General features: G+C 40.1%; 1 long non-coding RNA gene across 1 annotated transcript; it reads right to left on the bottom strand.

The window, feature by feature from the left end:
- Window positions 1-450: 450 nt before the first annotated feature.
- On the bottom strand, window positions 451-11,354 carry LOC139748000 (uncharacterized). The gene is made up of 4 exons (XR_011712501.1): window positions 11,028-11,354; window positions 10,371-10,588; window positions 2,551-2,767; window positions 451-2,292 (listed from the first exon to the last, which is right to left on the bottom strand). It is a non-coding gene; the product is annotated as an uncharacterized lncRNA (long non-coding RNA).
- Window positions 11,355-12,036: the final 682 nt, after the last annotated feature.

Below are 12,036 nucleotides of genomic sequence, written 5' to 3'. Positions count from 1 at the left end.
ATTCACTCTATTCCTTGCCCTCCTCACACCCTCCTGTATGTTCAGGCCACGATCGCTCAAAACTTTTTTCATTCCATCCTTTCACCTCCAATTTGGTCTCCTGCTTCTCCTTGTTCCCTCCACCTTTGACACCTCTTTATCAACCTTTCCTCACTCATTCTCTCCATATGTCCAAACCATTTCAAAAAACCCTCTTCTACTCTCTCAACCACACTCTTTTTATTTCCACACATCTCTATTACCCTTTCATTACTTAATCAAACCATCTTACACCACATACTGTCCTAAGACATTTCATTTCCAACACATTCACCCTGCTCCGTACAACCCTATCTATAGTCCATGCCTAGCAACCATATAATATTGTTTGAACTACTATTCCTTCAAAAATACCAACTATTGCTCTCCAAGATAATGTTCTCTCCTTCCATACATTCTTCATTGCTCCCAGAACCTTCACCCCCAACCCCCACCCTGAGACTCACTTCCGCTTCCATGGTTCCATTTGCTGCTAAGTCCACTCCAAGATATCAAAAACATTTCACTTCCTCCAATATTTCCCTATTCAAACTTATATCCCAACTAACTTGTCCCTCAACCCTGCTGAACCTAATAACCTTGCTCTTATACAATTTACTCTCAACTTTCTCCATTCACACACTTTTCCAACCTCAGTCACCAACTTCTGCAGTTTCACACTGATATCAGCCACCAGTGCTGTATCATTGGCAAACAACAATTGACTTGCTTCCCAGGCCCTTTCATCCAGAACAGATTGCATACTCACCCCCCCTCTCTCCAAAACTCTTGTATATACCTCCCTAACCACCCCATTAATAAACAAATCAAACAACCATGGAGACAACACACACCCCCACCGCAGACAGGGAACCAATCACTCTCCTCTCTTCCCACTTGTACACATGCTTACATCCTTGATAAAAACTTTCCACTGTATCTAGCAGCTTACCTCCCATACCATACACTCTTAAGACCTTCCATAAAGCATCTCTATCAACCCTATCATATGCCTTCTCCAGATCCATAAATGCCACACACAAATCCATCTGTTTTTCTAGGTATTTCCCACACACATTCTTCAAAGCAAACACCTTATCCACACATCTTCTACCACTTCTAAAACTACACTGCTCCTCCCTAATCTGACGCTGTGTACATGCCTTCACTCTTAATCAATATCCTCCCAAACAATTTCCCAGGAATACTCAACAAACTTATGTCTCTGCAGTTTGAACACTCACCTTTATCCCCTTTGCCTTTGTACAATGGCATCATGCAAGCATTCCGCCAATCCTCAGGCACTTCACCATGATCCATACATACACTGAATATCCTTACTAACCAATCAGTAACACAGTCATCCCCTTTCTTAATAAATTCAACTGCAATACCATCCAAACCCGCCACCTTGCCGGACTTCTTTCCCAAAGCTTTAACTACCTCCTCTCTTAACCAAAACGTTCTCCCTGACCCCTCTCACTTCCCACACCACCCTGATCAAAATACCCTACCTCTGCCACTCTATCATCAAACACATTCAACAAATCATCAAAATACTCACTCCACCTCCTTCTCACTTCATTAGTACTTGTTATCACTTCCCCATGTCCCCTTCAATGTTCCCATTCGTTCTCTTGTCTTACGCACACTACTTACCTCCTTCCAAAACATCTTTGTATTCTCCCTAAAGATTAATGATACTCTTTCACCACAACTTTCATTTGCCTTCTTTTCCAACCCTTGCACCTTCCTCTTGACCTCCTGCCCCTTTCTTTTATATATCTCCCAGTCATCTGCACTCTTTCCATTCATGTATTGTCCAAACGCCTCTCTTTTCTCTTTCACTAACAACTTTACTGGACCCTCCAACATAAATAAAAACCAAAACGTCATTTCCTTTGTTTACCTACATTGAATATTTCACTCTCATAACCATCTTTCAATCACAGCCTGTCGTTTGGACCACATACTATTCTGGCATTTGTTTCAGGATGATTTCATTCACATCCTCACCCTTTTGATATTTCAGCTGGTTCAATCTTAGCCTTATCAGTTTGCAGAGGATACCTTCTTGATATTGAACTGTCATGTGATATAGCACATGCCACGATCATGATTTTGGACATAAAAGAAAACATGGTAAGCTATGGCCATTGACTCCCTCTTAACAAACCTACATATTGATGTAGCCGACATCTTTCCACAATCCTCCATCGTGATCTGGAAGTTGCAAGTTGCCATATATCACAGAGCCACAAGAAGCTGGAGGTACTTGGGTACATTTCATCCACCCAGGCAATGAAAGAGAAAAGAATATAGCCAAATGACAAAATAAAATAAATGCAAAAAAATAAATGAGGGATTTTCATATAAAATAACTTCCTATTAATTATTTGAATGTGAAAGACAGAATGTAAAAACCTATATCATGCACTGTAGCTAATCTGAAATATCTCTGATGTTACGAGTATACTAAGTTATAAAAAAATACAAAATAGCAAAAATCCAGTAAATTTACCAAAGCATTACCTTCTCCACTCCAAATCCTTGGAAAATTGGGTCTGATTTGTTTGAAGAGATCCCTAAAACACTTTGCTCTGTGAACTGGCATCTCTAAACATATTCTTCTTCAGTGAGGTATATAATAGGATCACTGTGATCCTGATGCAATACGTGGGATAATGTGTTATTCTTGATTCTTCAATTTCTACTTCATTTTGTTCAAATCAAAAACTGCACCATGTTCCTGAAATCAGCAACATACACCGTACTTTAATGTGAGCTCCCAGCTTCCTAGGGTTAAAATAGCCTTAACCTAAACCAACCATGATAAAGTCACTTTTTTCAAGTCATTACAATTATTTTAATGAATGCGAAGAAGTAGGCCACTGTTAGCCTTTTGGGTGGGCTCACTTTTTTCAAGTCATTACAATTATTCTAATGAATGCAAAGAAATAGGCTACTGTTGGCCTTTTGGGTGGGCAGTTGTGGTCAAGGGTTGTTCTATCTTGACTTTCATCCTAGAATTATGTATCACCCCAAAATAAGGTAGACCTACTGGATTTAAAGGCAGGGTGATAGCAAGTATACCCAATTCTAGAGTTACACAAAGTAAAGCTCATAAGAGATAATTAACGTACATGTACAATAATTTTGGTTAAGCCTATTCTAAAGATCAGGCAATAAATATCATGTGTACTGATACACACGTGTGTTCTTACTGCAATGAAACTTCTTCAGGTATGCAAATTTTATGTGAATCATGATTACTAAAGGAAACATACCATACCTAACCTGAAATGACTTGTGTCATGGGCTCACTGTGTTGATAGTCGCATGTTAGTTGTGGAAGTATTTTCTCTTAAATAACAACATATGTCCATACAATTACAAAAGAAAGAGCCAAAAACCTTCACAAAAATTATCCTCATTATTATACAAGAAAAAAATACATAAGATTGTGTGACTGTTACAAGATAATAGATAACACTGATGAAAATACTTCCTGATGATATCTACTGACAAAAACATTACAAAAGTACCACACATCTCACTGTGTATGCCTGAAAATACCCCTGGAGGACCTCATGTACCTGACAATAGAGCAGCATAAATTGGGAACATGTGGCACATGCAACGAATGTCTCACCAAATATATTGTTTGCCATTTTATCTAGGAAACTACTAGTTAAATATAATGAGTAAGGCAATAGTGGTGAGGGTAATATATATCAGGGAAAATGTGTTTAGTTACTTAAATGTTGGTGAAATGCAAATAAAATTCAACAGGATGTTTGGAAACCTTATACAACCACTTTTGAAGCCAAGATTTGTCTTGATCAACATTTTAGTCAGAATAAGAATCTTGGACACCAATAACCAAAATTATACATTATACAATGTAATTTTGCATAGAAAATTAAGGGACTTGTATGTCAAAATAAATATGCAGAGCTGTGCGCAGGAGGGTAGATGTATTGAAAATGAAATGTTTAAGGACAATAGATGGTGTAAAGTAGTTTGATTGAGTAAGCAATGAAAAGGTAAGAGAGATAGGTGTGGTAATAATAGTAATGATAAAGAGTGTGGTTGAGAGAGCCAAAGAGGGTTTGCTGAAATGGTTGTGACATATGAAGAGAATGAGTGAGGAAGGTTGAAAAGAAAAAAATAAAGGATATACGGGTCAGAAGTGGAGGAAACAAGATCAAATTGGAGGTGAAAGGATAGAGTGAAAAATGTTTTAAGTGACAGCAACCCAAACAAGCAGGAGGGTGAAAGGCATGCACTAGACTGAGTGAACCGGAATGATAAGGTACACTGGTGTTGACAAGCTCTAAGGGATTGAAACAGCACATGAAGGATCTGGGGTAAACCATGGAAAGGTCTGTGGGGCCTGGTTGTAGACAGGGGACTGTGGTTTTGGTGTATAACACATGACAGCTAGAGAATGGATGTTAGCGGATGTGGACTCCTTATCTGTTCCTGGCACTAACTCACTAATGAGGGGAACGGTGATTAAGCATAAGAAAAAATGAAATGTATGCTGCTGATATAGCATAAACTGTGAGGAATTTTATAATTATGTTAAATACATGAGTTATTATTCAATTAGTTCATTAATTACTGAACTGGTGACCTCATCCAAGGTGAGGATCTATGGCAAAGATTTACAAAAACTTTTTTTCTTTCATAAATATTCGCCATTTTCCACATAAGCAACATAGCGTTTTGTACAGAGGACTGAGCCTTAGAGGGAATATCCTCACTTGGCCCCATTCTCTGTTCCTTCTTTTGGAAAATTAAAAATGGGAGGGTAAGATTTCCAGCCCCCCTCCCCCTTTAGTCACCTTCTACAATGTGCAGGGAATATGTGGGAAGTATTCTTTCTGTATATATTTCTGAAGATGCAACTCTAATGATTAAATCACATATTCCCTGATATTTATAACCTTCACCATTAAAGCCATATTTTATTGTAGAAAAAATATTGTTTTAATCATGTTCCACGACTTTTTCTATTGTTTTAAACACTATGCTCTACCACTGTAAAACAAAATCATACAATATCCACCAGAGATTCTGATGCAGAGCTAAACTGATAACACCTTATTTACTATTGTAAAATACTATACATAGCTTTATATCATGGTCATAGCTTTTTAATGTATTCACCACACTACACTTTTAACAAAAGATCACTTATTATTATCCAGAGCTAGTTTTAAGTAGCTAAACTTGTTATTTCCCATGATGTTATATATATATATATATATATATATATTTATATATATATTTATATATATATATATATATATATATATATATATATATATATATATATATATATATATATATATATATGGTGAGGTGCCTGAGGATTGGCGGAATGCGTGCATAGTGCCATTGTACAAAGGCAAAGGGGATAAGAGTGAGTGCTCAAATTACAGAGGTATAAGTTTGTTGAGTATTCCTGGTAAATTATATGGGAGGGTATTGATTGAGAGGGTGAAGGCATGTACAGAGCATCAGATTGGGGAAGAGCAGTGTGGTTTCAGAAGTGGCAGAGGATGTGTGGATCAGGTGTTTGCTTTGAAGAATGTATGTGAGAAATACTTAGAACAGCAAATGGATTTGTACGTAGCATTTATGGATCTGGAGAAGGCATATGATAGAGTTGATAGAGATGCTCTGTGGAAGGTATTAAGAATATATGGTGTGGGAGGAAAGTTGTTAGAAGCAGTGAAAAGTTTTTATCGAGGATGTAAGGCATGTGTACGTGTAGGAAGAGAGGAAAGTGATTGGTTCTCAGTGAATGTAGGTTTGCGGCAGGGGTGTGTGATGTCTCCATGGTTGTTTAATTTGTTTATGGATGGGGTTGTTAGGGAGGTAAATGCAAGAGTTTTGGAAAGAGGGGCAAGTATGAAGTCTGTTGGGGATGAGAGAGCTTGGGAAGTGAGTCAGTTGTTGTTCGCTGATGATACAGCGCTGGTGGCTGATTCATGTGAGAAACTGCAGAAGCTGGTGACTGAGTTTGGTAAAGTGTGTGAAAGAAGAAAGTTAAGAGTAAATGTGAATAAGAGCAAGGTTATTAGGTACAGTAGGGTTGAGGGTCAAGTCAATTGGGAGGTGAGTTTGAATGGAGAAAAACTGGAGGAAGTGAAGTGTTTTAGATATCTGGGAGTGGATCTGGCAGCGGATGGAACCATGGAAGCGGAAGTGGATCACAGGGTGGGGGAGGGGGCGAAAATTCTGGGAGCCTTGAAGAATGTGTGGAAGTCGAGAACATTATCTCGGAAAGCAAAAATGGGTATGTTTGAAGGAATAGTGGTTCCAACAATGTTGTATGGTTGCGAGGCGTGGGCTATGGATAGAGTTGTGCGCAGGAGGATGGATGTGCTGGAAATGAGATGTTTGAGGACAATGTGTGGTGTGAGGTGGTTTGATCGAGTAAGTAACGTAAGGGTAAGAGAGATGTGTGGAAATAAAAAGAGCGTGGTTGAGAGAGCAGAAGAGGGTGTTTTGAAATGGTTTGGGCACATGGAGAGAATGAGTGAGGAAAGATTGACCAAGAGGATATATGTGTCGGAGGTGGAGGGAACGAGGAGAGAAGAGGGAGACCAAATTGGAGGTGGAAAGATGGAGTGAAAAAGATTTTGTGTGATCGGGGCCTGAACATGGAGGAGGGTGAAAGGAGGGCAAGGAATAGAGTGAATTGGAGCGATGTGGTATACCGGGGTTGATGTGCTGTCAGTGGATTGAATCAAGGCATGTGAAGCGTCTGGGGTAAACCATGGAAAGCTGTGTAGGTATGTATATTTGCATGTGTGGACGTATGTATATACATGTGTATGGGGGGGGTTGGGCCATTTCTTTCGTCTGTTTCCTTGTGCTACCTCGCAAACGCGGGAGACAGCGACAAAGTATAAAAAAAAAAAAAAAAAATATATTTTTTTTTTTTTTTTTTGCAACCCCATCCATAAACAAATTAAACAACCATGGAGACATCACACACCCCTGCCGCAAACCTACATTCACTGAGAACCAATCACTTTCCTGTCTTCCTACACGTACACATGCCTTACATCCTCGATAAAAACTTTTCACTGCTTCTTACAACTTGCCTCCCACACCATATATTCTTAATACCTTCCACAGAGCATCTCTATCAACTCTATCATATGCCTTCTCCAGATCCATAAATGCTACATACAAATCTATTTGCTTTTCTAAGTATTTCTCACATACATTCTTCAAAGCAAACACCTGATCCACACATCCTCTACCACTTCTGAAACCACACTGCTCTTCCCCAATCTGATGCTCTGTACATGCTTTCACCCTCTCAATCAATACCCTCCCATATAATTTACCAGGAATACTCAACAAACTTATACCTCTGTAATTTGAGCACTCACTCTTATCCCCTTTGCCTTTGTACAATGGCACTATGCACGCATTCCGCCAATCCTCAGGCACCTCACCATGAGTCATACATACATTAAATAACCTTACCAACCAGTCAACAATACAGTCACCCCCTTTTTTAATAAATTCCACTGCAGTACCATCCAAACCTGCTGCCTTGCCGGCTTTCATCTTCCGCAAAGCTTTTACTACCTCTTCTCTGTTTACCAAATCATTTTCCCTAACCCTCTCACTTTGCACACCACCTCGACCAAAACACCCTATATCTGCCACTCTATCATCAAACACATTCAACAAACCTTCAAAATACTCACTCCATCTCCTTCTCACATCACCACTACTTGTTATCACCTCCCCATATATATATATATGTTATCCCTGGGGATAGGGGATTAAGAATACTTCCCACGTATTCCCTGCGTGTCGTAGAAGGCGACTAAAAGGGGAGGGAGCGGGGGGCTGGAAATCCTCCCCTCTCGTTTTCTTTTAATTTTCCAAAAGAAGGAACAGAGGGGGCCAGGTGAGGATATTCCAAAAAAAGCCCAGTCCTCTGTTCTTAACGCTACCTCGCTAACGCGGGAAATGGCGAATAGTTTAAAAGAAAAGAAAAATATATATGTACTTTTGAATAAAAAGATTATGGTTGAGAGAGCAGAAGAGGGTGCATTGAAATGGTTTGGACATAAGGAGAGAATGAGTGAGGAAAGATTGACAAAGAGGATATATGTGTCTGAGGTGAAGGGAAGATTGAGAAACGGGAGACCAAATTGGAGGTGGAAGGATGGAGTGAAAAAGATTTTGAGCGATTGGGGCCTAAACATACAGGAGGGTGAAAAGCATGTAAGGAATAGAGTGAACTGGAATGATGTGGTATACTGGAGTCGATGTGCTGTCAATGGATTGAACCAGGACATGTGAAGCGTCTGGGGTACACCATGGAAAGGTTTGTGGGCTGGATTTTGAAAGGGAGCTGTGGTTTCGGTGCATTACACATGACAGCTATAGACTAAGTGTGAACAAATGTGACCGTTTTTGTCTGTTCATGGAGCTGCCTCACTGGGGGGGGATACTATTCCATGTGTGCTGGGGTGGCGATGGGAATGGATGAAGGTATCAAGTATGGATATGTACATGAGTATAGATGTATTTGTCTGTGTCTGTATATGTATGTATATGGGTGTGCATGTGGGTGTTTATGTATATACATGTGTATGTGGGTGGGTTGGGCTATTCCTCGTCTGTTTCCTTACGCTACCTCGCTAACGCGGGAGAAGCTGGTTAAGTAATAATAAGTAAAATACTTTTGAATTCATTAGATACATTAGGAAAGTGGGGAGGGCTTTAAAGATTAGGGAAAATGTGAGCTAAAATGTAGCAAATCTCACTAAAGCATGACAAAGAAATTTACTTTAGAGTTTGATTTAGTGCAGCACTGTTGTTGATTAGTAGTACTACAAAAACAATTGTGAATGACATTGGTAAACCTTATAAAGCCTTATTAGTTAAAATGCAGGGAGCATAAATGTCTTCTAATATTTTATGAATTTGTACAAAACTAAAAAACTTTTCATTTCTCTGGCCTTACATTTTCCTCTGAACTCATAGTCTATTACACTATTATTGATGTATCATAAAAAAGAATGGTGTAAACCATGCTCCCCAATTCTAAATAATTTGCACTAACTAGGAGGCTATTGGTTTGTTTTACTTAAAGCTTAGTCATTTCTGTGGTGCCGCTAAAATGGAGCCGAACCTAAACCCATTCAAACTGTCTCATGACAGCCATAAGGATGCTCTCATCCTTAAGCTGACAGGATTTGCCTTCAGTTTACCTTCGGCTTTAACTAGACCAGCTATTCAGCATACGAGATTTTCTTATCTATGATCACTATTTCAACTTTATTTTGTGGTTAAAAAAATGAGACATAACTCAAAATAAGCTGGGTCACTTTCTGCATTGGGTTGTTTCTCCTCCCTGGCCTCCATGTCTAGAGACGGAGTCCACTGGCCTCCATGTCTGGAGACGGAGTCCACTGACCTCTGCATCTGGAGACAGAATCCTCTGGCCTCCGTGTCTGGAGATGGAGCCCACTGGCCTCCATGCAGGAGTAGGAGTCCACTGGCCTCCACTCTGGAGACAGAGTCCACTGGCCTCTGCTCTGGAGACGGAGTCCACTGGCCTCCGTGCAGGAGTAGGAATCCACTGGTTTCCACTCTGGAGACGGAGTCCACTGGCCTCCATGCAGGAGTAGGAATCCACTGGCCTCCGCTCTGGAGACGGAGTCCACTGGCCTCCTTGTCTGAAGACAGAGTCCACTGGCCTCCATGTCTGGAGACGGAGACCACTGGCCTCCATGTCTGGAGACAGAGACCACTGGCCTCCATGTCTGGAGACGGAGACAACTGGCCTCCGCTCTGGAGATGGAGTCCACTGGCCTCCATGTCTGGAGACGGAGACCACTAGCCTCCATGTCTGGTGACGGAGTCCACTGGCCTCTCGCACTGTATAATGTCTAATACTAAAGTCCCCAGATAATTTTGCACATCTTATAACATCTGAAATATGGTTTGTGCTCGGGTGGCCAAATACTTTACATATAGCAAAGGGGAGTTGGTTATAGCGGTAGTCTAATTTTGTGGGGTTCATAATTCATTTCTGCTTCCCTTGGCAAATTCATGGAGAACTGATAACTAGCTAATGTTGTATGGCTGGACTAAATCTCATAATTCTACGTAAGATACCGACCACTTGGGATGTTGCAGCCATGATCAACAACCCGATTGTAGTTAACATTTGGTTATTCATGCGATACTACGACCCTTAAATCAAGATCTACTGGTCTTTGCCAATGGTCACACATCCTCCATTACGGCCTGTGGGGTTTAATCATAGTCATTCCATTACCATCACACAGGAAGCTAACCTCATGATCCAGTTGGGGGTTGTTTTCGTCCTCCATCCTCCGTTTTCCTCAACTCCTTAAAATGCCGTCGAATCCAGAGCTCATAAAGTCCCAGGTGTTTCGGGTCTTCAAAATCCCTGCTTGACATGTTGACATGGATGCGAGGTCAATGGAAAAAAAGGAAGTGCAACTCCCGTGGTTTTTCACGGGGTTGGAAACTCCTCCTAACACGACGCTACCTGATGGACAAAGGCCTTAAAGGAAACAGTAACCTAATTAAGGAAAATATTGAAGTTTTTTTTATGGAGTCTGTCTTATATATGACTTTGAGGCAATATTCTGATTTGTTTTTCAGGTGTGTATATCTCTGTTTACTATACAAATAAATATATACATGTATACATATATGCAAAAATCAACTTACTTCTCCTCTGCCAGAAACACTAGAACTACCATCTCTAAAGAAATTATAAGCCATTTAGGCTCGGCTACGACAACCATTAACCCATAACAACAGAAGGTTACCTCAAAGAATCTCAAAGGAAATGTGCTTGCACTGCCATTCCTTGTCATAACCCCAACACCAAAAGCTCTTCCACATTTTCCCTCCACAGGTGATGTAATGAGAACATCAGAAGACTCTTTGAAGACACGAAATTATTCATCAGCTTTACATACCTGCATAAATATCCTGAGTCCTGGGTTTTTTTTCTCTCTATAGCTGCCTTCCACGGTTGATCCTCTTCTGACATCTTGGGGAAAGCAGCAGAGGCAAAAGACATGATAAAGATGAGAGAAAAAAAAGGGAGGCCATGATATTTTCCTGGACAGTAGATATATAATGGTGTGTGTGTGTGTGTGTGTTGGGAAAGCACCAGAAGCAAAAGATATGATAAAGATGAGAGAAAAAAAGATGTTCAGAGGCCACGATGTTTTCCTGGACAGTAGATATATAATGGCGTGTGTGTGTCTGTGTGTGTGTGTGTGTGGGTGATCGCTCTTAGACTCTGGGGTTCAATGCTCCCACAGAGTTGCCAGACCCAGCCACATGGAGGCGAGCGAAATTTGGGTCCTCCTTTTTCTTCTCCTTCCTTCTTTTTGTATATATATTCATACACATAATACTTATAAAAGTTAAGCAGGACAAGGCAGCGCAGAGCACGGCGGATTGAACCGAGCCCAAACCAGTAAGGGAATAATATATAATATTGCCGATCGCGTCCATCATTACAGTGATAGGCGAGAGTCACCTCTAAATATATATATATATATATATATATATATATATATATATATATATATATATATATATATATATATATATGACTGCTGATCATCCTCCATTGCCTTGTAAAAAAAAGAGCAAGAAGCAACAGTCTTTCCTGATACATGAGAGAAAAATAGACAATCATGGATGCTTTGAGTGGAGTCTATGCTGCGCCCTAGCCTCTACAACTAGTTTTTCTATCAACTAACCTGAATATTCCCAAAGAAAGGAACAAAACAGCTACAAAATCCGTATGAGGAAACAGGAAAAAGATTCGCGAAGTTCCTGGAAAAATATTATAAGATTTGGGAGCCTAGTTTAATGGCATTCACAAACAAAATACAAATTTATGGACAGTACAAATGATTTGGTGACCAGAATATATTTATTTTGACCTGATCTACGTCAGAAAAACTATAT

The sequence above is a fragment of the Panulirus ornatus genome, chromosome 71, assembly GCF_036320965.1.
Source record: "Panulirus ornatus isolate Po-2019 chromosome 71, ASM3632096v1, whole genome shotgun sequence".
NCBI classification, from domain to species: Eukaryota; Metazoa; Arthropoda; class Malacostraca; order Decapoda; family Palinuridae; genus Panulirus; species Panulirus ornatus.
Note: the sequence above shows the minus strand (reverse complement) of the source record. Positions and strands in the feature narration are given on the sequence as shown.